Source organism: Pantherophis guttatus, chromosome 18, assembly GCF_059756535.1.
Source record: "Pantherophis guttatus breed Tessera chromosome 18, ASM5975653v1, whole genome shotgun sequence".
Taxonomy (NCBI): Eukaryota; Metazoa; Chordata; class Lepidosauria; order Squamata; family Colubridae; genus Pantherophis; species Pantherophis guttatus.
In genome coordinates this window covers 12,663,953-12,691,569 of record NC_142080.1, presented here as the reverse complement: position 1 = coordinate 12,691,569, position 27,617 = coordinate 12,663,953, and the positions used below count along the sequence as shown (strand labels likewise).

At 43.9% G+C, this 27,617-nt stretch overlaps 1 protein-coding gene and 2 long non-coding RNA genes across 4 annotated transcripts in view; all 3 read right to left on the bottom strand.

Annotated features, from left to right (window-relative positions):
- Positions 1 to 4,786, bottom strand: part of LOC148111597 (maestro heat-like repeat family member 5) — a 37,381-nt gene extending 32,595 nt beyond the window's left edge. The window contains exon 1 of the mRNA XM_087880800.1: positions 2,455 to 4,786. The gene's annotated coding sequence lies outside the window, so the exon portion shown is untranslated. The remainder of the gene's footprint in view (positions 1 to 2,454) is intronic.
- A 7,474-nt stretch (positions 4,787 to 12,260) lies between these two features.
- Positions 12,261 to 15,560, bottom strand: LOC148111596 (uncharacterized). The gene is made up of 2 exons (XR_015730377.1): positions 14,910 to 15,560; positions 12,261 to 13,636 (listed from the first exon to the last, which is right to left on the bottom strand). It is a non-coding gene; the product is annotated as an uncharacterized LOC148111596 (long non-coding RNA).
- Positions 15,561 to 21,346: 5,786 nt separating this feature from the next.
- On the bottom strand, positions 21,347 to 24,263 carry LOC148111595 (uncharacterized). 2 transcript variants are annotated; one of them, XR_015730375.1, is made up of 3 exons: positions 23,873 to 24,263; positions 22,833 to 22,980; positions 21,347 to 22,262 (listed from the first exon to the last, which is right to left on the bottom strand). It is a non-coding gene; the product is annotated as an uncharacterized LOC148111595 (long non-coding RNA). The 2 variants fall into 2 exon arrangements; XR_015730376.1 differs by lacking the exon at positions 23,873 to 24,263 and adding an exon at positions 23,376 to 23,491.
- Between the last annotated feature and the right edge of the window lie 3,354 nt (positions 24,264 to 27,617).

The window sequence follows — 27,617 nt, the reverse complement described above, 5'->3', positions numbered from 1 at the left end:
AAATGTAAATGCTCTCAATTCTCTGGCTAAACGACATCAAATTTTTAGAAAAGTGATAAAACAAAAAATGGATATTGTGTGCCTTCAAGAGGTACACATAAGAAAACAAGATGAAAAATACTTATTACGTAAAAAATTAGGGGAATCATTTGTAACACTAGCGGAAGAAAAGAAAAGAGGAATAGTGGTGTACATTAGAGAAGGAATAGAGTGTAAATTGAGATATGCAGATTCAGTAGGAAGAATATTGATGATAGAAGTAAAATTTAAATATAAAAGTATGTTATTGGTGGTTATCTATGCGCCGAACAGTGGACAATTAGAATTTTACAAAAAAAAGTACATCAAAAGATAATAGAAGAAAAAATAGGGAATATATGTTTGATCGGCGATTTCAACACAATTGTAGATGTAAAAAGGATTATAGCAGTGATCAGAGTAATAAAAAAAAGAAAAATGTACTGCCTAGAACTTTTATGGATTTAGTACAAGAAGTGAATTTAATAGATGGTTGCAGATTTTATAATTCCGAGGTAAAGAAATTCACATATTATTCTAACCCCCATAAGTCCTGGTCCAGAATAGACATGGTTTGGGTAACCAAGATACTTATGCAAGAAATAGAAACAAATGTAAAATTTATGCAAGCACAAAATTTAAGAGAAAATTTTTATATAATGTTTTACAGATGGCATTTAGATCCTAAAAAGTTGGCTTGTATGTATCCGAATTTGCAATCTAAGTGTTGGAGATGTGATTGTGATTATCATATATGGTGGACTTGTAAAAAAGTTAAAGCATTTTGGATTAAAATATGGTGGATTATCCAAAATATTCTTAAAAAGAAGATAAAGTTTACCCCACAATTGTTTTTCTTGGGTATAATTGTACGGTTATAGAGACTAAATGGATTTTAAATTTAATAACTGCAGCTAGACTTTTGGTGGCGCAATACTGGAAGAAGGAAGAATTGCCTACTATTAAAGAGTGGACATTAAAAGTGGCAAATTTGGCAGAAATGGCGAAAATTTCAGCATATTTGAAAGATCACTCACAAGAAAAATATATATTGGAATGGAGAAGATGGATTGATTATATTCAAAACAAATATCGGACTAAAAAGTATCAAATAGCTTATGAATGAATGGAAAAGTTAAGAGTATGTATATTTAGTTAAGTAAAAGGTGAGTTAAAGTGTCGAGGGGGGGATAGGAATCTGTAGTTAGTTAGCTTAGCTTAGCATATGACTGTTAATTGTTTTACCTGTATTTTGTTCTGGGAAGTCCGGGGGGGTAGAGGGGGGAGGGAAAGGAGCGGGGGAGGGGAAATATTTGGAAAAAAAATTCTTGTTTGTAAAACTTTTCAATAAAAGAAAACAATTAAAACCCATCCACACCATTCATGGCCAGATCTCGCCAAATCGCAACAAAAATGTGGTGGAAGAGTCCTTTGACGTGAGTGTTTCTAGTAGGTATCCCAATCATGTCAGGAAGTTCCTGGCCTCCTTCCTTTGCCCAGGATGATGTTGTTAGGCTTGCCAAAAGTAGGTCGTTAGGAAAGAAAGACCCTCGACTCCATTTGGTTGAAGTGATAGGTTTTTAAAAGAGGAATTAGTGGTTGCAGCAAAAGCAGGCTACAACTAAAGCTCCTGGTCAAAAATTTGCAAATTTCTCCCCTTCTCACCATCCCATCCACCCACCCCGACCGGTCCGTCTTCAACCAATGGTGTGCCGAGGAGGTGTTTGGGGAACCGCTCAGATGTTTGGTGCCTCTTGGTGAAGTTTGCATTCTTTTCTCAGGCTTTGTGGACTTGAAGACTGGAACAGGCTGGTTCTCACACCTGTGGTTTCTTTGAAGCCTGTTACACGCCCTCCCTGTAGGCCAACTCTACCCTGTCCGTGACAATTGCCTCCATCCTCTCCCCTAACAATTGGTGGCAGGACGCCAGTGAAGTGCCAAGTTGAAGATTGCAGTTCTGACATTCTGCCCCCTTTTTCAGAGATGTTAGTCCTGCAAAAACGCTTAAAACGTTTTTCTTTCATCAAGCTGGCCTGGCCTAAATCTTCTCCCCTTTTAAATATAAATTTTAAATACAAATTTTAATCTGTTTAAATTATGGGGTATTTTAAATTCAGCCAAATTATTTAATTCGTTTTTAATCTATTTTAAATTTTTGTATCTCTGTGTTTTATCTTCTGGCTGTTCACCGCTCTGAGTCCTTCGGGAGAAGGGCGGTATAGAAATTTAATAAAATAAATAAATAAGGAAACACAAATGGGAGGGGAGATAAAGACAAATACGAATGGAGAGTTAACTGATGTTCAATGAGGTTTCAGGGCTTTGAAGACTGGCATAGGCTGGTTCTGTTATGTATAAATGCCCACCATTCACCATCCCAGGTATGATAAGGGTTAACTCTACATCCACCTAGATCCTCCCCTGACCCCTCCTTACCTTAGCTCCGCCTCCCAGGTACTTAAGACATGGTCCAGGCGTCCAGGGGCCACTTCCAGCTAAATACCTGTAATAGAAACATTGATCAATAAAGAGAATTGGTTCACTGCATCCTGTGTTTGGAGTTATTGGGTAAGATCCTAGAAATCAGTCACAGGTTGGTAGCAGAGGACGGTTTACCCGCAACTCACAGAGATGGCAGAATCAAGAACCCAGACAGAGGCAGAGAAAAGAATGGCCACCAGAGCCAACATCAAACAGATGAAAGAACTGCAGGCTCTCGAAGGTGCCACAGCAAGGACCACCACAACTGAAGGTGATGGAGACTACAACCCGAGTCCACAACTCAGGGACGAAGGGCCAAGAGAAGAAACCTACTACTGCGAAAGGGCAGAGCCACCAAGCAATGAATAATTCCGATCCACCATCCTGGGGATGATGGAAGCGACTGCCAGCAAAGAGGAGCTCATTGCGAAACTCCAAAGCCTACTCGAAAGCAATGGAGCAGCGATGAGCACCCAGCAACAGAGAGAAGAAATCCTCAGCCCGGCAAGAGGAAGGTATCCCCAAGCTGAAGCTCCGGACGTAGAGGATTTCATTTCCGCGCCATGCTCTCGGTGGCCATCTTGGAATGGCCAACAGCCAATGGGAAGCTGAGATTCAAATCGAATGGCGGGAAACAGCGAGAACCCCAACTTCGCTGGGGAAGACCCCCAAAACAGCACCCAAGCAAGATCACAAGCCTGCGGGGGCTCACCCATCGAGCCCGAAGCAGACGAAACGATCGAAAACCTGGCTGCAGCACTCGGCTCAGCACTCAAGCCCCCAGGAGCCAGGAAGAAACAAACCGACGCTCAGCACCCCCAAAAGAGCAGCAGGGTAGCCACCGGAACTCTTGCAGCACGCCAGCAGACACCACGTGGGACAACGCACCCCAAAAACTACACCCAAGACCCAGCCGCCTGCAGGACTGAATACCTGCAGGATTCGCACTCGCCACCCGCCGCACCAACTTCCCTAGGCCGCGGAATGAGGAGAAGAAACAATGACTCACCAACCACGCGGCCTCCACCAGGCTTCCTGGCCCATCCGGAGGTCCTCCAGCGTCGCCCAGGATCCACTGCCTGTCAGCCTCAGTTTTGCCTGCTTCAGCTGCCATAAGAAACCGCACTACCAATTACAGACTTGCTAAAAAGGAAAGGGGAAGTAGAGCCCAAACCCTCGAAACCACTAGAATGGACTATGGACTGTCAAGCCGCTTTTGAAAAATTGAAACAGCTGTTTGCGGCTGAACCAATGCTCAAACACCCCGACATGGAACAACCTTTTGTAGTACAAGCTGACGCCAGTGACGTAGCTGTAGGAGCAATACTCTTGCAAAAGAATGAGAACGGGATATTACAACCCTGTGCTTACACGTCCCGTAAACTATCAGAAACGGAAAGGAGATGGGCCATATGGGAGAAAGAGGCGTTTGCAGTTAGATGGGCGCTGTTAACATGGAGACAATTTTTAGAAGGGGCGAAACACCCTTTCGAAGTGTGGACTGATCACAAGAATTTAGAGGCATTAAAAACACCACACAAACTATCACCAAAACAGGCTCGTTGGGCCCAACATTTCAATCGTTTCAATTTCACCCTACGTTATCTTCCTGGTGGAAAGAACTTCATGGCAGACGCACTTTCCAGATTGCCGCAGTATAACAGCATCAAGAAGGAGGTGGTTCAACCTATGATCCCCTCGACACAATTGGCAACACCTGTCACTACCAGAGCGCAGGGAAAACCCGAACCAGAACTCTTGGGGGATTTACTCGAAAAATTGCGAGAAGCGCTAAAAACTGACGAGTGGTTTAAGAACCACTCGAATGAATGCACACTTTGTGACGGACTAGCTTGGGTTGGATCGAAATTGTATGTTCCGACCACATTAAGAACAACCGTATTGAAATATGCTCATGATGCCAAGGCCGTGGGACACTTTGCGTTTGTCAAGACTCTACATCTTGTTAAGAGACAATTTTGGTGGCCTGCACTTAAAAAGGACATAGAGGCATATGTGGCTAGCTGTCCAGTATGTGCCTCGGCTAAAAGACCTCCAGGAAAACCCCCTGGATTACTGCATGGTGTGGCCAGACCGAATGCCCCATGGAAGGAAATATCTATGGATTTTATTGTGGACTTACCAGAGAGTGAAGGCTGCACTGTCATTTGGGTAGTAACTGATTTGTTTTCCAAACAAGTACATTTCATCCGTTGCTCAAAGATCCCTTCAGCAAAAACCCTTGCAAAACTGTTTATTCGGCAGATTTACCGGCTACATGGATCTCCAAGGGGTGTGCAATTTACTTCCAGTTTCTGGACAGGGTTTTTGAAGTTGATAGGCTCCGCCCAGGGGCTGAGTTCCAGTCACCACCCTCAGACAAATGGGGCCTATGAAAGAACCAATGGGGTTCTAGAACAATACCTGAGGTGTTACGTAAATTACCAGCAAGACAATTGGGTAGACTTGTTGCCATTTGCAGAGGTGGCATATAATAATTCCGTACACAGTAGCACCGGATTCACTCCTTTTAAGGTCGCTTCGGGCCAGGATTTCGTACCCATTCCCGAGCTACCACAAGATGATCCCCAGAATCCCTCTTTGATGGATTGGATTGAACAATTAAAGAGCACATGGGCAGTGACTCGGAAGGCATTAGATGAGGCACACCGGGCCCATAAGGCGCAAGCCGATAAGAAAAGGTCCCCAGCTCACATTTATAAAGTGGGTGATAAAGTTTATTTATCTACTAAATATTTACAGACTACCCAGAAGTCGAAAAAACTGGCCCTAAGTATGTAGGACCATTTCGTGTGATTAGACTGATTAATCCAGTAACAGTTGAATTGGAATTGCCAAAAACGTTGAGACGTATACATCCTGTATTTCATGTTAGTTTATTAAAACCTGAACACTCGTCTCCCCTGAGGGCTGATCAAAGCACCCCTCCAATTCCCATTCTCATAGAGGGGGAGCAACATTTTGAAGTTAAGAAAATCTTGGACTCTAGGAAACACCATGGTAAAGTCCAATATCTGATAGCCTGGAAACATTTCCCTTTGTCTCAGGCTGAATGGGTGAATAAACGGGAGGTCCGAGCTCCCAAGAAAATACAGCAATTCTATACCAAATACCCAGATAAACCATAATTATTGTATATATTCTGTTTCTCTCTTTTTTCCCTTTCTCTTATTTAGGAATAACTTCTCTTCTGCAAGAGGGGCCGAATGTCAGCCTCAGCTTTGCCTGCTTCAGCTGCCATAAGAAACGGGGGGAGGGACTAGTAAAGGGGGCGAAGGGGGGGAAGGTGCAGGAGGTGTTTTTTCCATTGTAGGACGTGTCTTCCCAAGAAACGAAAGTGAATCTCCAAAGGGGCTGGCTGACCAACTGCCCTACATTCCTGATGAATGACGTTGCCAGACGTGATGCCACCTGACCTTTGGGAGACCTTTGGATTGGATGATGGTCAATGGACATGGGGGGGGGGGAGAAGCTTAGTAGATGCTATTTCGCGCATTTTGCTCACTTCCAGCTTTACCTGGGTTGCGATCATTTCATATTCAGTAAAAGTACTAAGCTCTTTAAAATGATTGAGTTTGGGTTTTTCTTTCCTGGATATTGAAGGAAGCATATCTGACACCGCCGCTACCGTGCCGCCGAATCCGGGAGATCCTCGACTTACGACAGCCGCCGCCACCGTCTCCAGGGATCCTTGACCTGCGACCGCCTCACCTCCTCGCCTTCTTCCAGCCTTCGCCCAAGATGCAGGGGCCCAGCCATGGCATCCGACGCCCAGGGAGGGCTACGGGCCCGCCAGGAGCGAGCCCAGCCCCCCACCAGCAGGCCTAGGCCTAGGCCTGAGAGCAGCAATAAGGAGCTCCTCACCAGACGACCTCCGGCGCGAAATGAGCCTCGCGCATGCCCAGTTGCCACCTACAGGAAGTACAAGGAACATAGAGATAAGTACAAGGAACATAGAGATAAGTACAAGGAACATAGAGATAAGTCAGTTCAGACTGGCAACAAGCATTCCCCCAGCATATTGTGAGTTCACTCACATAAAGAACCATGGACAGCAACAGACTGTAAGTAATATAACTTTTACTGCTGACAATTACAAATTGAAATTAGATGGGGCCAATCTTTTGGAGTGGTACCACCAACTACAGATTGCTTTTCTGAAAGAAAATATGTTGTACTTATTTGATGACCCACCCAAGAAGCCATGGACTTTTGAGATTGACTGTTTGCACCACAGGGCTTACTATCTGCTAATGTCTAGCTTGTCACCCAGCATTTACCCCAGTCTTGGCCACCACTTAACCGTGGCAGAGATACTATAAAAAATACTTAATTTATTTTACAGTAAGAGTGCAGCCACTACAACCAAAATATCCAGGGAATTTTACTCAGCCAGGCATAAGGCAGGGACACCCATGGGGGAACATATACTCAAGCTAAACACCACCAGGGCAGAACTCATACAAAGGGGGGAAACCATTTCTGATAATATCATGAAAAGCATCATCATAAACTCCCTAAACCCCAGTTGGGAGAACTTTATCATGCAACTGGATAGTCTCAACATAGAGCACCTCTCTTTAGAGACGTTATCCAACAGGCTGATTGCGGAGGACAGCCTGAGAAGGGAACGCTCATCAAGCCTCAGGGAAAGCAGACCAACAAAAAGGGTAGACTTCCAGACCAGGGACCAAGATAAGCCAGAATGTTTTAACTGTGGGTCTAGGAATCACTATAGGAGAGATTGCCCAGAAACCAGAGGGACAGGGACCACAGCTACCATAGGGAAAGGCAAGGCCGCAAACCAGGTTACTCAGACAGGCGCTCCCCAGAAAGCAGGTTCAGGCACAGGGACTCACCCAACCCCAGGGACAGGAGAGGATATAGGGATAGCTCCAGGGATAGTCAGACTGGGTCACTATACGAACTTAGAGACCACCAACACCCAAACACCCAGGCAAAAGGAAGGAACACATGGTTCATTCACTCAGGAGCCACCAATCACACCACCAACAATAGGAACATACTGGAGGCATTCACACCTAAGGAATACCACATCAATGTAGCCAACCAGAACAAGGTATTGGTGAAAGGAGAAGGGAGCGCACACATAGATGGAATAGGGAAGATAGAGGGGGTACTATTCATCCCAGAAATACCCCACAATATATTAGCAACACTCAAACTAAGTAAAGACTTGGGCATTGAGACAACCTTCAGGGAAGGGAAAGCATATATGACCAAAGGAAAGAGAAGCATAGGAAAGATCATCATAGAAGGGGGACTATCCTACTTAGTGCCCCAAGAGCACTCAAACACTAACTCAGAAAGTAACGAGAAAGGGACAAGCATGCCCACAGAAAATAGAGGGGGTGAAGGAGAACACACCGCAGGAGGCAAACCCACCACAAACACAACACACAAAGGGAAACCACATATTGGCAAACCCATTCATGATGGGTGCGCCCACTTACTACACAGAAAACTAGGCCACGCTAGTTTTCCAATGGTACAAAAGATGAATGAATCGGCCTACCCGATAGTAATACATGAGGACAACAAAGCAGCCATAGACATATCCATGGCAGAAGCAGTAGGCCAAAGGTCCAGACATATAGACATTAAGCACAAACATGTCAGAGAATTAACAAACATTGGTTTTATTAAGGCTGTACATTGTGAGACCGCCGAGCAAGCCGCAGACATCCTGACCAAACCTCTACCCAGCAAACAACATGCCTACCTTACGACTAAATTAGGGGTATGGGTACAGAATACGCAAGCAGGTCCTGTCAGAAATAAATGCCTTACTCATGCCAGGGGTCAACAGGGACACAGTAGTGCAGGGGTTAACTACAATACTCACTTGGTCAGTACCACCCACTGACCACTCCTTACCTGAATCTCTGCCCACAAGTATAAAAAGTAGACACACTCTTCCCCGACTTCCACTTCCAGATGCAGTATGTGACGTAATGATGAACCTGTAAATAAAAGAGACTTATTCAAATGATTGACTCGTGCCAGTTATTGGGCCTGATCCATGGATTCTGTAACAGGTCCAACTGTTGGGCATTTAGAGGGGGATTTGTTATGTGTAAATGCCCACCATTCACCATCCCAGGTATGATAAGGGTTAACTCTACATCCACCTAGATCCTCCCCTGACCCCTCCTTCCCTTAGCTCGGCCTCCCAGGTACTTAAGACATGGTCCAGGCGTCCAGGGGCCACTTCCAGCTAAATACCTGTAATAGAAACGTTGATCAATAAAGAGCATTGGTTCACTGCATCCTGTGTTTGGATTCATTGGGTAAGATCCTAGAAATCAGTCTCAGGGAGGGGAGAGGGAGAGAAAGAAGGAGGGAGGGAGACACAGAAGGCGAAAGTGAGGGAGAGGAAAGGTTAGAGGGGAAGAAAGGGAGGGAAGGGAAGAGTGAAAAAGAGAGAGGGAGGGTGAGAGAGAGTGGGAGGCGAGAGGGAGGTTGAGGAATTCTCTAAATGGAGTAATTCATTGAGTAATTGAATTCAGATCATGATTTCTCTAGCTTGGTGATTTTCTTCTCCCTAACCAGCAGATCTCGTCTGAGCTCTCCATATTTGCTCTTTTGGGAATTTAGTCAGCTTCTCTAAACTGGGGCTGAAGGTGATGTTCAGAGAGGCCAACACCTACCTGCCCCGTCCCGATCTAAGAGAGAAGACCATCGGGAAGCTTTTCTTCTCGGAGGTGAGGAGACCTTGGGATGCACCCCAATATTCTGGACAGCCATTGGTCTGAGGTTGTAGAGCAGGGGTCCTCCAACGTTTTAAAGAGGGGGCCGATTCACAGTCCCTCAGACTGTTGGGGGACCGGACGGGGTGGGTGGGCATGGCTAGGTGGTCATGTGACTGGGTGGGCGTGGCCAATTTAACTGTCTATTTTCTGGCTTTTCTCCTTCTAAGCCCCCGTTTAAATTGTTTTTAAAGACTTTTAATTTGAAGGAGTTCTTTACAAGCCCAGAGCTGCTTTTCCAGGCTGCACCGGCGAGATCACCCCTCAGCTGGCCCTCAGCTGGCCTTGCAGCTGGCTCGCTGGGAGATAAGGCAGTTAGGGGCGGGGCAAGGGGCGGGGCTTAATCACACCACTCCGCGGGCCGTATTCTTTGCCCGTGGGCCGTAGTTTGAGGGTGCCTGTTGTAGAGGGTCTGCTGCTTGAGCAGGGGGTCTCCAAGGTCTTCTGCTAGTCTGTTAATCGGTGGAAGGGCTTCCCTCCAGAAGTTCTTGGTGGGGAAGGTGGGAGGAAGAAAAGAAGGAAGGATGGAAGGAAGGAATCAGAGGGAGGGAGGAAGGAAGGAAGCAGAGAGAGTGAGTGAGTGAGTGAGGGAGGGAGGGAGGGAGGAAGGAAGGAAGGAAGGAAGGAAGGAAGGAAGGAAGGAAGGAAGGAAGGAAGCAGAGGGAGGGAGGGAGGGAGGAAGGAAGGATGGAAAGAAGGAAGGAAGGAAGGAAGGAAGGAAAGAAGGAAGGAAGGAAGGAAGGAAGGAAGGAAGGAAGGATGGAAGGATGGAAGGAAGGAAGGAAGCAGAGGGAGGGAGGGAGGGAGGGAGGGAGGAAGGAAGGATGGAAAGAAGGAAGGAAGGAAGGAAGGAAGGAAGGAAAGAAGGAAGGAAGGAAGGAAGCAGAGGGAGGGAGGGCGGATGGGAGGAAGGGAGGAAGGCAGACTCAATGACCCCAAATTCCTTTTACTCTTTGCATTATAGGCAGTTTTGTATTTTTACAACTGTCATTTACACTACCTTTTCCCATAGTATAGTCCTCGACATATGACCGTCATAGAACCTCCAGTGGTCACTAAGTGATCGCAGCAGTCCTTAAGCCAATGCCGTGCTCGAATACTTAGGATAAACAAGATCTTTCAGTGATTTCCTTCTATAGATTGTCCTCGTCTTACGACCACAACTGAGCCCCAAATTTCTGCTGCTAAGCGAAACAGTTCTTCAGCAAGTTTTGCCCCACTGTACGACCTGCAGTTGTTAAGTTAGTCACACGGTTCTTAAGTGAATCCGGTTTCCCCATTGACTTGGCCTATCAGACGGTCACTGATGGCTTGGTGGGAGAGGTGGGGAGGGGAGAGATGGGGAACTCATCAGATTTGCAGATGACACCAAGCTGGCAGGAACAGCCAACACTCCAGCAGATAGGCTCAAGATACGGAAGGATCTTGACAGACTTGAACATTGGGCGCTATCTAACAAAATGAAATTCAAGAGTGAAAAAAGCCAGGTTCTACTTTTAGGGAAGAAAAACCAAATGCACAGGTACCGTAGACGTGGTCCCTTGCTCAATAGTGGTGACTGTGAGAGGGGTCTTGGAGTCCTAGTGGACAACCATTTAGATAGGAGCCAGCCGTGTGCAGCAGCTGCCAAAAAAGCCAACACAGTTCTGGGCTGCGTAAACAGAGGGAGAGAATCAAGAGCCCGTGAAGTCTTAATACCACTGGAGGCGAAAACATATGAAGAACGGTTGCAGGAACTGGGTAATTTAATTTAATTTAATTAATTAAGTTTATATGCCGACCCTCTCCGAAGACTCAGGGCGGCTATGTCTAGTTTGATGAAGAGAAGGACTAGGGGAGACAGGATAGCAGTCTTCCAATATCTCAGGGGCTGCCCCAAAGAAGAAGGGGGCGGGAGAAGAAGCAACGGGTGGAAACTCATCAAGGAGAGAAGCAACCGAGAACTAAGGAGAGATTTCCTGACCGTTAGAACATTCACCCAGTGGGACAACTTGCCTCCAGAAGTTGAAGCTGAAGTTGAAACTCCAACACTGGAAGCTTTTCAGAAGAGATTGGTCTGAGATGATTCTAGGGTCACCTGCCTGAGCTAGGGGTTGGACTAGAAGACCTCCAAGGTCCCTTCCAACTCTCTTATTCTGAAATAATAGGAGAATTCTACTCAGTTCAAAGTTCAACTGATTAAGACAATAGCTGTGACTCGTGGAAACAGCAGATAGTTATGTTCAGTGAAGGCATTCAAAATACACAAAGACATTATTAATAGGATATATTTCTCACAGACGCTGGGACCCTGAACATAACACGCTCTCATATTGTTGTTTGACTTATTAGAGTTTATTTCATGTCTAAAGTCTCTTCCAGTAATGAAACTATTTGTGTCCAATCCAGAAAACGTTCAGCAAGTGAATGGCAGCTCAAATCTCTGGAGAAAGCGCAGACACCTTGATGTGCCGTGTAACCCCGTGAGAAAGAAGGAATGGTTAGGTGCAAAACTGACGGTAGGGAGATCTGATGCCATGAAGGTTGTTCAAAGCTGAAGAGGCCAAGAAACTCGAAATTTAAAGAGCTGCCGGTGTTTAAAGCAACTGGAGCAAACTCAGCTCTGAAACCAGAAGCTGCATTGAATCACCAAAATCGCCCCCCCCTTCAAAACAAACTTTCTTTCTTTCTTCATCTAAGTGAAAGGATTGTCCATCTCACAAAGGAAGAGATTCTGGATGGTCTGCAAGGAAACTGAAACGCAGGCAACCCTTGACTTGCCATCACAATCTAGGCCAAAATTGAGGTTGCTAAGCGAGACGGTCCTTAAGTGAGTTTTGCCCCATTTTACAACCTTTCTTGCCACCGTTGTTAAGTGAATCCCTAGAGTGGAAACTAGACAGCCACTTATCCGAAATGCTATAGGTTCTCCTGCTTGAACAGGGGGCTGGAACAGAAGACCTCCAAGATCCCTTCCAGCTCATTCTATTCTATTCTATTCTATTCTATTCTATTCTATTCTATTCTATTCTATTCTATTCTATTCTATTCTATTCTATTCTACTCTACTCTACTCTACTCTACTCTACTCTACTCTACTCTACTCTACTCTACTCTACTCCAGTTCCAACACTCACTCTTCACAACAGGATGGATCATAGGCTGAAAAAGCTTCCCTTCCTGAAGAAGGACAGCAAGGAGTCAGAGTCACAAATCAGCAACAATGACCTGCGTCAGTGGGACAATCAGGAAGTCCTCTTCTCTGGCTCCCACCCATCCCGTTCTTTAGCCAGAACCATGGAGGCCTTGCCTCTGATTGTGACGTCTTCCCCAGTTCAATTGGAGGTCAGGAAGAAGGTTCAGCCTCCAGCGCTGGTGCTCCCTGATTTGGTGCGCAGGACATCTGCCAGGACTCCTCTGAAGGCTTCTCAGGGGGAGATGAAGCCTGGCCTGAAAGAGCCCCCTCCCTTTCCAAGGAGGCCCAAGAGGGAAAGGCCTCGGGGGAGTAAACGCTCACCAGACACCGTCCTGCCTTCATACCCAGGTATAGGTGCTACAGGGCTGGGCTACCTATGGAACCACCTTGTCCCATCACATCAGCCCATCCCACACTACCAATCAATCTATCTATCAGAACACAGCCAGAAGGGACCTTGAAGGTCTTCTAGTCCAACCTCCTGCTCAAGAAGGAGATGCTACACAATCCCAGACAAATGCCTATCCAGTCTCTTCTTAAAAGCCTCCAGTGATGAAGCACTCACAACTTCTGGTGGCAAGAAGTTCCACTGGTTGATTGTCCTCACTGTTAGGAAGTTTCTCCTTAATTCCAGGCTGCTTCTCTCCATGAGTAGCTTCCATCCGTTGCTTCTCTTCCTGCCTTCTGCTGCTTTGGAAAATAAGTTGACCCCCTCCGCCATATATGGAATTGGAAAAAATTCCAATTCCATATATGGAGTTCAAAGTTCCTCCTCAAGACGGTTGTCTAAGAATATGAAGATCAGGGACTCGAGAGTTATGACACGTTTGACCCTTCCCTCAGGATCAGCCTGGTCTAAGCACATTTTTTTCTCTCTTCGCTTTGAGAAGACTTGTCCCATCAAATTGCCCATCAATCTCTGTCTGTCTCTTCTTCTCAGAACTCTCTGACGAATGTTTCCAAAATTTGTGGGAGAGCAAGAAGCCGCTAAAAGGCAGACCCATCAAGGAAGTCCTCATGAACCTCATGATTTAGCAATGCAGTGCAAGCCATCAAAAATTTAATATTATGTGCCGGCTATCAGGAGGAGTTCAGTCAGTTGGAGAAGGTTAGATGCTGGGACATGACGGTGACTCCTGATGGTTTGTTCGAAGCCATTTTCTTCCTGGTCCTGTAAGAAATTAAAAGACAAAAGAGGTTGGCTACAAGTGGCAGCGGGTGGGAGAGGGAGGGGAGGGGAGAGGGAGAGGAAGAAGAAAAGGCAGAGAGAGAGAGAAAGCTAGAGAGAGTGGGGAGAGGGAGGGGAGGGGAGAGGGAGGGGAGAGGAAGAGGAGAGAGGGAGGGAGGGAGAAAGAGAAAGAGGGAAAGAGAGAGAGAGGGGAAGAGAGAGAGGGAGAGGGAGGGGAGAGGGAGACAGAGAGGGAGGGAGAGAAAGAGAGAGAAAGAGAGGGAGGGTGAGAAATTCTCTAAATGGAGTAATTCATTGAGTAATTGAATTCAGATCATGATTTCTCTAGCTTGGTGATTTTCTTCTCCCTAACCAGCAGATCTCGTCTGAGCTCTCCATATTTGCTCTTTTGGGAATTTAGTCAGCTTCTCTAAACTGGGGCTGAAGGTGATGTTCAGAGAGGCCAACACCTACCTGCCCCGTCCCGATCTAAGAGAGAAGACCATCGGGAAGCTTTTCTTCTCGGAGGTGAGGAGACCTTGGGATGCACCCCAATATTCTGGACAGCCATTTGTCTGAGGTTGTAGAGCAGGGGTCCTCCAACGTTTTAAAGAGGGGGCCGATTCATTTTTTTTGCCTTTCTCCTTCCTAAGCCCCCGTTTAAATTGTTTTTAAAGACTTTTAATTTGAAGGAGTTCTTTACAAGCCCAGAGCTGCTTTTCCAGGCTGCACCGGCGAGATCACCCCTCAGCTGGCCCTCAGCTGGCCTTGCAGCTGGCTCGCTGGGAGATAAGGCAGTTAGGGGCGGGGCAAGGGGCGGGGCTTAATCACACCACTCCGCGGGCCGTATTCTTTGCCCGTGGGCCGTAGTTTGAGGGTGCCTGTTGTAGAGGGTCTGCTGCTTGAGCAGGGGGTCTCCAAGGTCTTCTGCTAGTCTGTTAATCGGTGGAAGGGCTTCCCTCCAGAAGTTGTTGGTGGGGAAGGTGGGAGGGAGGGAAAAGAAGGGAGGGAGGGAGGGAGGGAAAAGAAGGGAGGGAGGGAGGGAAAAGAAGGGAGGGATGGAGGGAGGGAGGGAGGGAAAAGAAGGGAGGGAGGGAGGGAGGGAGGGAGGGAAAAGAAGGGAGGGAGGGAGGGAGGGAAAAGAAGGGAGGGAGGGAGGGAAAAGAAGGGAGGGAGGGAGGGAGGAAGGAAGGAAGGAAGACTCAATGACCACAATTTCCTTTTACTCTTTGCATTATAGGCAGTTTTGTATTCTTACAACTATCATTTACATTACCTTTTGCCATACTGTAGTCCTCGACATATGACTGTCATAGAACCTCCAGTGGTCACTAAGTGATTTCAGCAGTCCTTAAGCCAATGCCGTGGTCGAATACTTAGGATAAACCAGATCTTTCAGTGATTTCCGTCTAAAAGTTGTCCTCGATATACGACCACAACTGAGCCCCAAATTTCTGTTGCTAAGCGAAAGTTCTTAAGCAAGTTCTGCCTCATTGTTTGACCTTCCTTGCCACAGTTGTTAAGTGAATCGCTGCAGTGCAGTTCTTACGGTGGTCAATCTGATGAATTAGTGAATCTGGTTTCCCCATTGACTTGGCCTATCAGACGGTCACAAAAGGGATCACGTAACCTCGAAACACTGCGACCGTCATAAATATGGACCGGCAAGTACCCAAATTTTGATCACATGACCATGAGGATGCTACAATGGTCTGAAAGTCTGAAAAATGGGCATGTCCCTTTTGTCAGTGCCGTTGTGACTTTCAGTGGTCACTAACCGAGGACTGTATTTTCTTTTTCTCTCCCCGTAATGGCTGAAAGTGGCATCTTTAGTCGAGGCTCTCGGGGCAGTTCCCTTCCTTGGCTTGGCTAATGCTCCGTATCTCCACTCTTCTTCCTCAGCTGCTGTATCACCCGGAGGTTGGAGACTTCTGTCAGATGTAAATGCCTTATTCTCTAATGTGTAAATAGTGTACAAACAGGGTATCAGGGGTTAACTTATTCTTCACTTCTTAATGTATTCATAATTCACCACTCCCACGTATAGCTCCGCCCATTGTATATATAAGGAGCTACCTACACCCTTTCCCTTGCTTCTATCTGTGAATATTCAGTGAATATAGAATGCCTATTGTAAATAAAAGAATATATAGTTAAATCTTTAACTATTGCTAATCTTATTGAGTCTGATCCTGAAAATATTGCAACAAACTGGTAGCAGAGGATGGTTAATTGACTCAATAAAAAACTTTAAAATGTCTAAGAAAGATAGGCCCAACACCAGGGCCTACAGCAAAGAAATGGAAACGGAACAAGAAATAATCAACGAATCCACAAACGCAATTTCGAGAGAGTCCGAAGAATACACCACTGAAGACGAAGAAATAATTGATGACCAGGAAGAAATCGAAATAGAGAATAACGAACTCAGGTCAGAGATATTAAAACTATTAAAAAGCCAGAAGAATGATGAAAGCCTCATCGCGAAACTCCAAGATATGCTGAAGAACAGCGGAGCAGCGAGAGAGAAAAACATCACTAATGAAAAGCCTAAAGACCCAAAAGCAGTGAGTGATATGATTGCGGAGAAAATCATTACAAAGAAGAAAAACGATGATCCCGCGCGAAAATTTGAATGGCAGCCATCTTGGTTTCAACGGACCTCCAAGATGAGCGAAGCAGAGCCAATCAGCAAACTCAATTCAAAATTTCTGGCGCGAAAAATGTTATCAGACAACGAAAACGAAAAAGAAGATTCAAACACCTCAGAAGAATCAGAACCAGAAAGTGAGGAAGATCCAACAAAACACCAAATAAAATCAGCAATGAAAACGCTCTTTGCTGCATTTGGGCCAAAACTGAAAATTACTAAAAAGATGCCGAAAAAACGAGCGAGCAAGCCAATGCCTCAAGACCTGCCCGCTCCCATCCTGACTACAAGAGCGCTGACGCCCGAACCCAGAGAGCCCTGCCGATACCGCCCTACGCCGCAGACCGAAGCAAGCACCAACGCTCTCAATAGAAGAGGAAGAGCAGCCACCGTCGTCAGGACTCCCAAAGTCGAACCAGAGACCGACTCGTCTGAAGAGGAGCAGAGCGAGCAAGATGCAATGGGGAGAACCTTCCACGACGACGCCGAAGAAGAAATGAACAACGCGCATGCGCGAAACTACGCTGACGGTCCGGGAAGACATGAACTGGAGAGAAGACCATGCAGACTCGTAGCGAGCATCCCCACGCCGTTTTGCAATTTTCTGCATTTACGAGACCACGGACTACCTCAGGTTGTAAGTAATGGACCCAATAATGTCGGAAATTTACCCAGTGACTTCCCAAAACTAAGGGTTGATGGCATTAATTTACAAGAATGGTATCAACAGCTCCAGGTTGTCTTTATGAAGGAAAACTTACTGTTTTTTATCACTAGTCCCCCAAAAAGACCTTGGACTCTAAAAATAGATTGTTTACACCATAGAGCCTTTTTCTTAATAATATCTAGTGTATCTCCTGCAATGTATCACAGCATTAAGCCAAATTTGACTGTTTCAGAAATTATTCAATGCATGTTTAATTTGTTTCACAGTGACAGTGTAGCTACCACCACAAGGATATCTAAAGATTTCTTTTCGTCTAGAGTAAAACCAGGGGTTTCCATAAGTGAACATTTAATATCTTTGAACAAGATAAGAGCTGAACTGCATTTGAGGGGGGAGGTGATTTCAGACCAAACAATGAAAAGTGTTATTATCAACTCACTTGACCCATCATGGGACAATTTTATGTCACATTTAGACACAATCAATCTAGGATATTTATCCGTAGAAAGTCTATCCAACAAATTGATAACAGAAGATAATTCAAGAAGGAATCGTTCTAACAATCACACAGAACACAAACCATATAGGAAAGTAGCTTTCCAAGAAAAATATAGTGGAACATTTAAATGTCATAATTGTGGATCCAGGGAACACAATAGAAGAGATTGCCCAAAATTTTTAAAAGAAAGATATAGATCAGAATACAGAAACAAGTACGATTATAGACAGCCTTCCATAGAAAGGCATAGATATAGGAGCCCACCAAATCACAGAGAGAATAGAGGGGGCAGAGACAATTCAAAGGATAGAAAATCTGGTTCACTGAATGGATTAAATAAACAAGACAACACTAACACACAGCAAAGTGAGAACAATAATTGGCTTATTGATTCTGGAGCAACTAATCACACCACCAATAACAAAAGTATATTATCTTCATTTACAGAAGATAAATTTGTAATTAAGGTAGCTAACCAAGAAAAGGTTCAAGTATTAGGTAGAGGAAATGTAACCTTGCCTGGTCTAGGAAAAATAGAGGGGGTATTACTAATACCTGAAATACCTCATAACATATTAAGTGCCATAAAACTAAGCAGAGATTCTGACATTAACATTGTCTTTTCAAAAGGAAAGGCAACTTTGGAAAAGAATAAAATAAATGTAGGCACTGTGGTGATTAAAGGAGGCCTACCTTATCTGATAACAAAAGAAAAATGGTTACATAACATTGATTCAAATATGGAAGATTGTATTGAAATAGATGATGAGAATGTTAGCAACAGTGACAATGATGAATGTAAAATATCTCATGATCACACAGATGCACACAACGATAAGAAGCCAAAAATAGGTAAACCAATTCATGATGAGTGTGCTCACATCTTACATAGGAAGTTAGGACATGCCAGTTTTCCTGTAGTACAAAAAATGACTGAACACGCAGAAGGTGTTAAAATAAAAAATTGTGAAAATTATCTGGAATGCTCAGTATGTAAATCTACAAAACTAAAAACTAGTCCCAGGCCAAGAAAATCTACTAGATCAACTAACAAAATTTTTGATCTAGTACACATGGACTTAGTTGGTCCATTAACTCCATCAATCACTTATAGAAAACGTTACTTCCTGACAATAGTGGACGATTATAGCCGCTATGGATTTGTCTATACATTAAAACACAAAGATGAAACATTTCAAAAATTTAAAGAATTTTACAAACGCATAGAAACTCAACACAACATCAAAATAAAACAAATTATGACAGACAGAGGATGCGAATTCATGTCTAAGGAATTCTCCCAATGGTTAAAAGACAAAGGAATGTTACATTACACATCTAGTCCATTTTCTGCGTTCCAAAACGGGATTGCAGAGAGAAAAAATTCCACATTACAAACCATGATTAGATGCACATTGGAAGATGCTGGCTTAAGCAAACAATTCTGGTCAGAAGCCTTACATTATTCAAATTACACACAAAATAGAACATGGTCCAGCATTGTAAATAAGACACCATATGAAGTGATGTATAATAGAAAACCAAAATTAGCACACATGCATATATTTGGAGTCACAGCAGACGTACACATACCTAAACAATTAAGAAGAAAGGGAGAAAATGTGTCCAGAAGACTCAGATTTATGGGATATGAGACTGGCACTAAAGGATACAGATTCATTGATAGTAACAACAAATTTATAGTCTCCAGAACAGCTGTGTTCCATGAACAAGCCAACTGGTCTAAATTACATCTTAATGAAATATTCCCAAATAAATATGAAGATACAAAACCTCATGAGAAAGGGACTATAGAAAAGCAAAATATCAACAAATATAAAAACAAAACCAAGACTTGGACAAATAGCCAACACAAAATAAAGACAGACACACTAACAAAAAAGGAAGCAAGATATTTGCATGATAACGATAGTAAACCCGAAAAAATCATTAGAAACACCAGAAATCAAATGCCAAATAAATACAAGGATTATGTAATGCACATGGATGGTGAACCAACAACACCCAATACATATGAGGAAGTGTTAAAACTTCCTCGCGAAGAAAAAGAAAAATGGGAATTAGCAATGAAGAAAGAGATGGAAAGTTTACAAGGATTAAATGTATTTACACCTGCAATTGCACCTAAAGATAAGACAATTATTGGTACCAGGTGGATATATAAAATTAAGAATTTAGAGGGAGGAAATACTCTATACAAAGCTAGATTAGTTGCACAGGGTTATGCACAGAAATATCCGGAGGACTATACTGACACGTATTCCCCCACTGTAAGAACAGAGAGTGTCAAAACAGCTCTAGTGGTAGCATCAGCACTCAATCTTGATGTATTCCAATATGACATACAGACTGCGTACCTACACGCAAAACTAGATAAAGAAATATACGTAAGAGCACCTCACAGTCAATACACAAACAGAAATGAGACTTGGTTGTTAAACAAGAGTTTATACGGGCTAAAACAATCTGGTAAACGGTGGTATGATTGTTTAGTAAAAGTACTTAAGACCATGGACTTCAACGCTACCACTGCTGATAATTGTTTCTTTGTCAAGAGGGGTGATGATTACATTGAATTTGTATTGATTTATGTGGATGACATTTTATACATAGGAAAACATAAAGAGAGAAGAGAAACTTTTGTAACTAAATTAAATGAGCATTTCTCATTGAAATCTTTAGGCAAGGTAAACAAATACCTTGGTGTCCAAATTAATAAGACAAAAAGGGGATTCAAACTTACCCAGAGAGATAAGATCATAGAACTTTTAAATAAATGCAACTTAAACAATGCCAAACCTTGTGATACTCCTATGCAAACTGACTTTCTAAGAAATACTGATGAATCTTCTCCCGAGTTCAAGGACAACACATTTTATAGATCAATCATAGGTTCACTCCTTTATATATCTAATTGGACTAGACCAGATATCGCTTTACCACTCAATTTATTATCCAGGCATGTCAGCAAACCAACAATGTATCACTGGGAAGCTGTTAAAAGAATTTTAAGATATCTAAAAAGTACACTAGACTTTTGTTTAATGTTAGAACCTAATGATAATAAAGAACCAAACCTTACGTGTTATGCAGATGCAGATTGGGCTGGAGACATCTCATGCAGAAAAAGTACATCTGGTTATGTATTTCTCTTAAATGACTGTCCAGTTTACTGGTACACTGGTAAACAAGAACTAGTGGCCACTTCAACGACAGAAGCGGAATATGTTTGTTTATCCAAAGCCGCAAATAACCTTGTGTGGTTTAATGATTTAATTTCAGATGTCTGGAAAAAACCTGCTTTGCCTTTTGTTATGCATGAAGACAATAAAGCAGCCATTGAAATATCTAGATCTGATGCCATTGGACAAAGGTCCAGACATATAGATATAAAATTTAAACATGTGAGACAATTATCTCAGGATGGATTTATTAAAGCAGTGCATTGCGACACTTCAGAACAATTAGCCGATATATTGACAAAGCCTTTACCTTCTAAGCAACACAAATATTTAACCTCTAAGTTGTATGTTTTGTATTGTCCTGAATCTGAGTGTAACTGGTGTTGTATAACGAATCGGCATTTAGAGGGGGATTTGTCAGATGTAAATGCCTTATTCTCTAATGTGTAAATAGTGTACAAACAGGGTATCAGGGGTTAACTTATTCTTCACTTCTTAATGTATTCATAATTCACCACTCCCACGTATAGCTCCGCCCATTGTATATATAAGGAGCTACCTACACCCTTTCCCTTGCTTCTATCTGTGAATATTCAGTGAATATAGAATGCCTATTGTAAATAAAAGAATATATAGTTAAATCTTTAACTATTGCTAATCTTATTGAGTCTGATCCTGAAAATATTGCAACAACTTCTTTATGACGCCAGACATTCTCGAGGTTCTCCTGGAATGGATGATTCAGCCGTATCCTCTTATCCAGATCTTTAGCGTGAGAGGACTGGGATATGTTCTTCAGCACCCCTTGGAGGTAAGAGATGGGGGGCAGGAAGGGAGTGGCTTCCAAGGTAGTAGCAGGTGTGGCCTCACTCTCTGGGAAGTCTTCAAGGCTGGGGAGGACAGAAGAAGGAGAAGAAGACAATCATCAGGAACAGGATGGACTCAGCTAGAGTGGTGTCTCTTCTACAAAGATGGGTGCACCCCTGGAAGATCTGAAGGATCAAGTAGATCCTCTTGGAGAAGATCTCAAAGCAGAACAAGAGGAAACAGATGGGAACTGATGAAGGAGAGAAACAACCTGGAACTAAGGAGAAATTTCCTGACTGTGAGAACAATTCATCCTTGGAACGACTTGCCTCCAGAAGTTGTGGCTGCTCCATCACTGGAGCTTTTCAAGAAGAGACCAGGCAGCCATTTGTCCAGCATAGTCTAGGGTCTTCTGCTTGAGCAGGGGGTTGGACTGGAAGACCTCCAAGTTCCTTTTCAACCCTCTTCTTCTATGCTCTGTGGGCTTCTCTTGTGTTTGTCATGATCGCTGCGAGACTCAGAGAACTCCAGTGACCGTGTTTGATTGCTCGTTCCTTTCCCTGCTTCCTCCAGAAGAACATCTCAGGGCCAGTTTTCATGCCGGTCATCAACTGCGCTTGTCACCCAGAGAAGAGTGTAGCGAAGGAAACTCTCCGGACCCTTCATTTCCTCCTTAGGCACCTTGCTGCGGACATCCATGCATTGAGGCGGTCCATCTAATTCCTCTCCTGTTGAAATATTTTCCTGACGAAAGTCAACCAAATCACGACAAACTGGTTTCCCCTCCTCTTTTTTAATTATTTCTGTAAGAAATAAGAAATGAATGAAGGAATCAATAAATACATGAGTGAATGGATGAATAAAGGAACGAATAAACAAAGGAATAGATGGATAAATGAATAAATAAATGAATGGATTAATGAATAGATGAACCGATGGATGGGTGAATGACTGGATGGATAGATGGAAGGATGGAAGGATGGATGGATGAATATCAAAGCTGTTCTGGCGAGGAAGCCCACAGATGCCTCTACTTTCAGTGGTGCATTTTGGGGGGTGGGGGCTTATGCCAAATTTTGCTCCAATTTTTTTTTTTTTTTAATTTCTATACCGCCCTTCTCCCGAAGGACTCAGGGCGGTGAACAGCCACAAGATAAAACACATAAATACAAAAAATTTAAAATGAATTAAAAACGAATTAAATAATTTCAGCCCCCACCAGTTTGCCCACTGCCTCCCACCAACCAGGGCATGCCTGCTCTTGATGAGGAGACCCCCCGAGGCTGACTCTTCTGCTCAGCCCCTTCCCCCTTCCCTCAGGCCTGGCCCACCTCTAGATTTAAGGAACGCAGAGCCGCGGGCTGAGGGCTTACTGCAATGGGCATGGTAGACTTGCTGTTTCTTCTCCCGATGGCTTTGGTGCTGGGGTCTTGATCCTGAAGCCTTTTGAGGAGGGGCTTCATGATCTTCAGGTTAGCATAGGGGTCTGCGGCCAGCGCCTTCCATAACTCTCTGGTGCTTCTGTGCAGGTGGAAAAATGGATTGGGGGAAAAATCAGATTCTTTCCCCATTTTCAAAGAGACGGCCAATCCAGATAGATTAAATCCCCCCCACCAACGGAAGAAAGGATTAGAAAACAGATGGCCAAATAAACCGTTTTAATACAAACAGGGTGTGTCTAACTGATGAGGACTTATAAGTCCGAGATAGATCTGTCATAGTCTCCTTAGTCTCCCAATGGGCAGCAGAGTGTTTGCTGGCTGCCAGAAAAAAAAAAAGCCTAGAAACTAGTGGATTGTGATTTCACTGAATTAGGGTTCCATAAAAATCTTGGTTTATGTAGGAAGAACCTGGCTAAAGAGAAATACACATAAAGCCTATGAAAAGGAAAGGAAAAAAAAAAACAAATACTGTACCTTTACAGGGAGGATACATGGGATGAGGGTGTGGCTAACTGATGAGGACTTATAAGTCCGAAATAGATCTATCATAGTCTCCTTAGTCTCCCAATGGGCAGCAGAGTGTTTGCTGGCTGCCAGAAAAAAAAGCCCAGCATCAGACGCTTGGCCACTGGTTCAGATTTATGACCGTTGCTGTGTCCCAAAGTCAAGCGATCACAGTTTGCGACCTTCTGACAAGGAAAGTCAGTGGGGAAACCAGATTCACTTAACAACCATGTTTCTAACTTGAGAGCTGCAGTGATTCACTTAACAGATGTGACAAGAAAAGTCCTAAAATATCTTTAAAAGGTCATTCCCATATCCTCTTCCCCCTCCCTCTCCCCTCCTTCCCTCCTTCCCTTCTTCCCTCCATCCCTCCCTCCCTTTCTTCCCTCCTTCCCTCCCTCCCTCCCTCCCTCCCTTAATTCCTTCCTTCCTTCCTTCCTTCCTTCCTTCCGCAGTGTTGGGCTCACTTGTGTCGTAAGTCGAGGACCGCCCATATATTCCTCTGGGTTGGTATCTCCCTGTGAAGGAGCCAGGGTTGCCAACTGATCTGATGGCAGGAAGCTTACGTTGCTCCTGGGCCTTTGCTGCTTCTTCTCTGCAGCAATGAAAGCCTTCCGAAGCACGGAAACCCTGGTCCACTCCCGAAGTTTGCTTTCCAAGGAAGCCCAGGCAGGTAAAACGTTGGCCGTTCCCCTGCCACATCTGCTGAGGAGTTGGCAAGCCACACCGCGCCCTCCGTGGCTGAGAGTTCAGTGGGCCGTCCCTCACGGAGGGCCTCTGCGCCACCGGAAGTGCCAGGGACCCCAAAACTGGTCAAGGGGGGGGAGGTTTCCAGGAGCAGCGTGTCTCCAAAATTAACCCAAAGGTGCTTTTCCCAGAATGACCCGGTTGGAAGTTGGAGCAGTGGTGAAATTCAAAAATTTTCCCTACCGGTTCTGTGGGCGTGGCTTGGTGGGCAGTTGACCGGGTGGGCGTGGCTTGGTGGTTATGTGACTGGGTGGGCGTGGCTGCACAACTGACTCACACGCAATGCAAAAGCTGCTTGACTTCACACAAAATGGCCCCTGCAACAAACAGGAACCTCACAGAATCACAGAGAGCTCAAAAAGAAATTATTGCACTTTGCACAAAAATAACACAAAAGCTGCACAACTGACTCACACGCAATGCAAAAGCGGCTGAACTTCACACAAAATGGCCCCTGCAACAAGCAGGAACCTCATAGACAATCAGGCACAGCTGATTTCTCACAGCTGATTGGTAGTAAAAAAATGCTAAAAAAAAGTTTTAAAAAAGCTCCGATATTGCCTGGTTCAGCTGATTGTCGTACTTTTTAAAGCATTTTTAAACTATCGGTTTGGGCAAAAGGTAGCAATTATTACTATCGGTTCGGGCTCACCTGCCCAAACTGGTAGCATTTCACCCCTGCCTTGGAGGCCTTCTACTCCAAACCACTTTTTTTTTTTTATTAAAAAGTTTTTTTTTTAATTTTACACATATTTTCCCTTCCCTCCTCCCCCCTCCTGCCCAACCCTCCCACCCCCACCCCCCCGACTTCCCAGAGCAAATACAGGCTATAGCATTTAACAAACATATAAAAAAAACATAAGCTAACTATCTATAGATTTATCTCCCTTTTACACTTTAACTCCCCTTGTTCGTATCTGAATATAACTATTTAAACCGATTATTGTTTGAAAATAATGAATCCAACTTCATTCTTGTCCGTTCTTCAATAATACGCAAGTCTTCTTTCTTCCAGCATTGCACAATCAGCACCCAATTACAATTAACCATCACATCTCCAACCCTTACATATATTAACCATTGACAAAATATTTTAACCAATCTTAAATAAACTATATTGTAAAAACCTTATTTCTACTTTTTACCCCATAAACTCATATTAATTCTTCCTGGGAACATGCCTTACTTAATAACTTTGCATAAACTTATTCATCTTATTCTCTACAAATACACTGCTTATAATCAAATAACATCTTCACTATTTGATATCTATAAAAAATATTGTAAAAGACCTTCCCTCAACCCTTGCACCACTTATATTTTCCTTATACCCCACAAGTTTATATTTATTCTTCAACAAAACATTCTTTACAAGCTTATATAAATTTTCAGCAAAGCATTGCTTAAAATTAACTTTAGTGTTAATATACTTCAGGACAAAAGTGACAGTTTGGTCAGTAGCCCATAACAATTCAAACGTAAGATTACTTAATATAACTTTTCAAAACAAATCATGTCCCTAAATAAAAGTCTAGTCATTCATTTTCACTACTACTATCCTCCCCAGGCAAAAAGATTGTAATTTTTCCATCTCGATTTTTTCCTGACTTTTTTGCGAACCTTCTTCTTCAGTCTTATTCCTCCATCTCATCATGTTGAGAAACTGACCGGGACATGTTCAGAAAGTTCAAACAAGGTATGCCGTATATATCGGGAAATTCCAACATTCCAAAATCAAATTCTGATTATTATTTTTTTACAGAACTTGGCTGAGGAAAGACTCGTAAGATTATGCCACCATCTGCTGGAAGAATTTGGAAAGACTTGGCAGAAAGTGGAGAACGAAAAGAAAGGAAACGGAAAGTGGAGAACGAAAAGAAAGGAAACGGAAAGTGGAGAACGAAAAGAAAGGAAAGCCTTGGGGTAAGGTAGTCCTTGACTTACAACAGTTCATTTAGTGACCATTCAAAGTTACAACGGCACGGAAAAAGTGACTTAGGGCTGTTTTCCACAGCATTTCCCAGGGTCACACAATCCAGATCCAGACACTAGGCCACTGATTCACATTTATGACGGTTGCAGTGTCCCAGGGTGACGTGATCCCCTTTTGCGACCGTCTGACCAGCAAAGCCAATTCACTTAACAACCTTGTTGCTGATTTAACAACTGCAGAGATTCACCTAACAATGGTGGCAAGAATGGTTCGTAAAATGGGACAAAACTCACTTAAAAATGTCTCACTTAGCAACAGAAACTTTGGGCTCAATTGTGGTCGTAAGTTGAGGACCAACCATGTTTCAACGGTCATCAGTGTGAAAAAGGGACGTAAAACACTTTCTTCAGTGCTATTGTAGCTTCGAACGGACACTAAATGACCGGTTATAAGTTGAGAACTACCTGTCCTGATATTTCTATACCTTTTTGGTCTGCCTTTCTCCACTTTGGGGCATCTACCATAATTAGACGCTATTCTTTTCTAAAGAAAAGAAGAATTAGGGGCGACATGATAGCAGTTTCCCAGTATTTGAGGGGCTACCCCAAAGAAGATGGGGTCCAATTATTCTCCAAAGCACCAGAAGGCAGGAGAAGAAACCACGGAAACTCATCAAGGAGAGAAGCAACCTGGAATTGAGGAGAAACTTCCTAAGAAAGAAGACAATTAACCAGTGGAACAGCCTGCCACCAGACGTTGTGGGTGCTTCATCAATGGAGGCTTTTAAGAAGACAAAGTTACAACCTATGAGGCTGGGCTCATTCAGGGCTGAAAGTTGAAAGGACTGCCAGGAACAGATATGAGGAGGGGACCAGTGCTCAGCCACCTTCTGGCTTAACAAACTAAGTTGAGAAACGTTGCATGCTTTCCAAAGGAGATCAGGGCCCATGGGAAGACGCCTTTGGGATCCAGAGGTTTTCCCGAAGGCTTTTATTCAATGCTCCATCTATGTGGATAATAATGAGCATCTTTTTGGAGGACATTAGATCTCCCCCCACGGAGTGTTCAGCTCTCTGCATTTGCCCTACTCTAGGCGTTCCTATTTCTGTTGGAAGACGAGCAAGAGTGGAGATGTTCCAGATATCATCGATGGTTGATGGTTGCTACCACCCTTCTCCAATAGCACCTGTGGCTCTGTGACCTTCTCGTGGAACCTTCTCCTCTCTCTGACATTAAATTGTTCTGTCTATCTCCAGGGCCTGTTTCCACAATCTCCCTGCCAGGTCTTGTTTCTGCGATGTTCCTTCGTGGTCCTTCGCGATGTAAGAATTATCTTCACGCTTCCTCGCTTTCCCCAAAGACCAGCTGGAAGGCAGGTGCCCAGAGGGTCATGGGTTGCCCCTTCCCCACTTTGGAAGAGCTTTATAGCTCCCGCTGGCTTTAGAAAGTTCAAAGCATCCTTAAGGATCCATTTCACCCTGGGCCCCCCTCTTTTTGAACTATTACCATCTGGCAGACGGTACAGGACAATA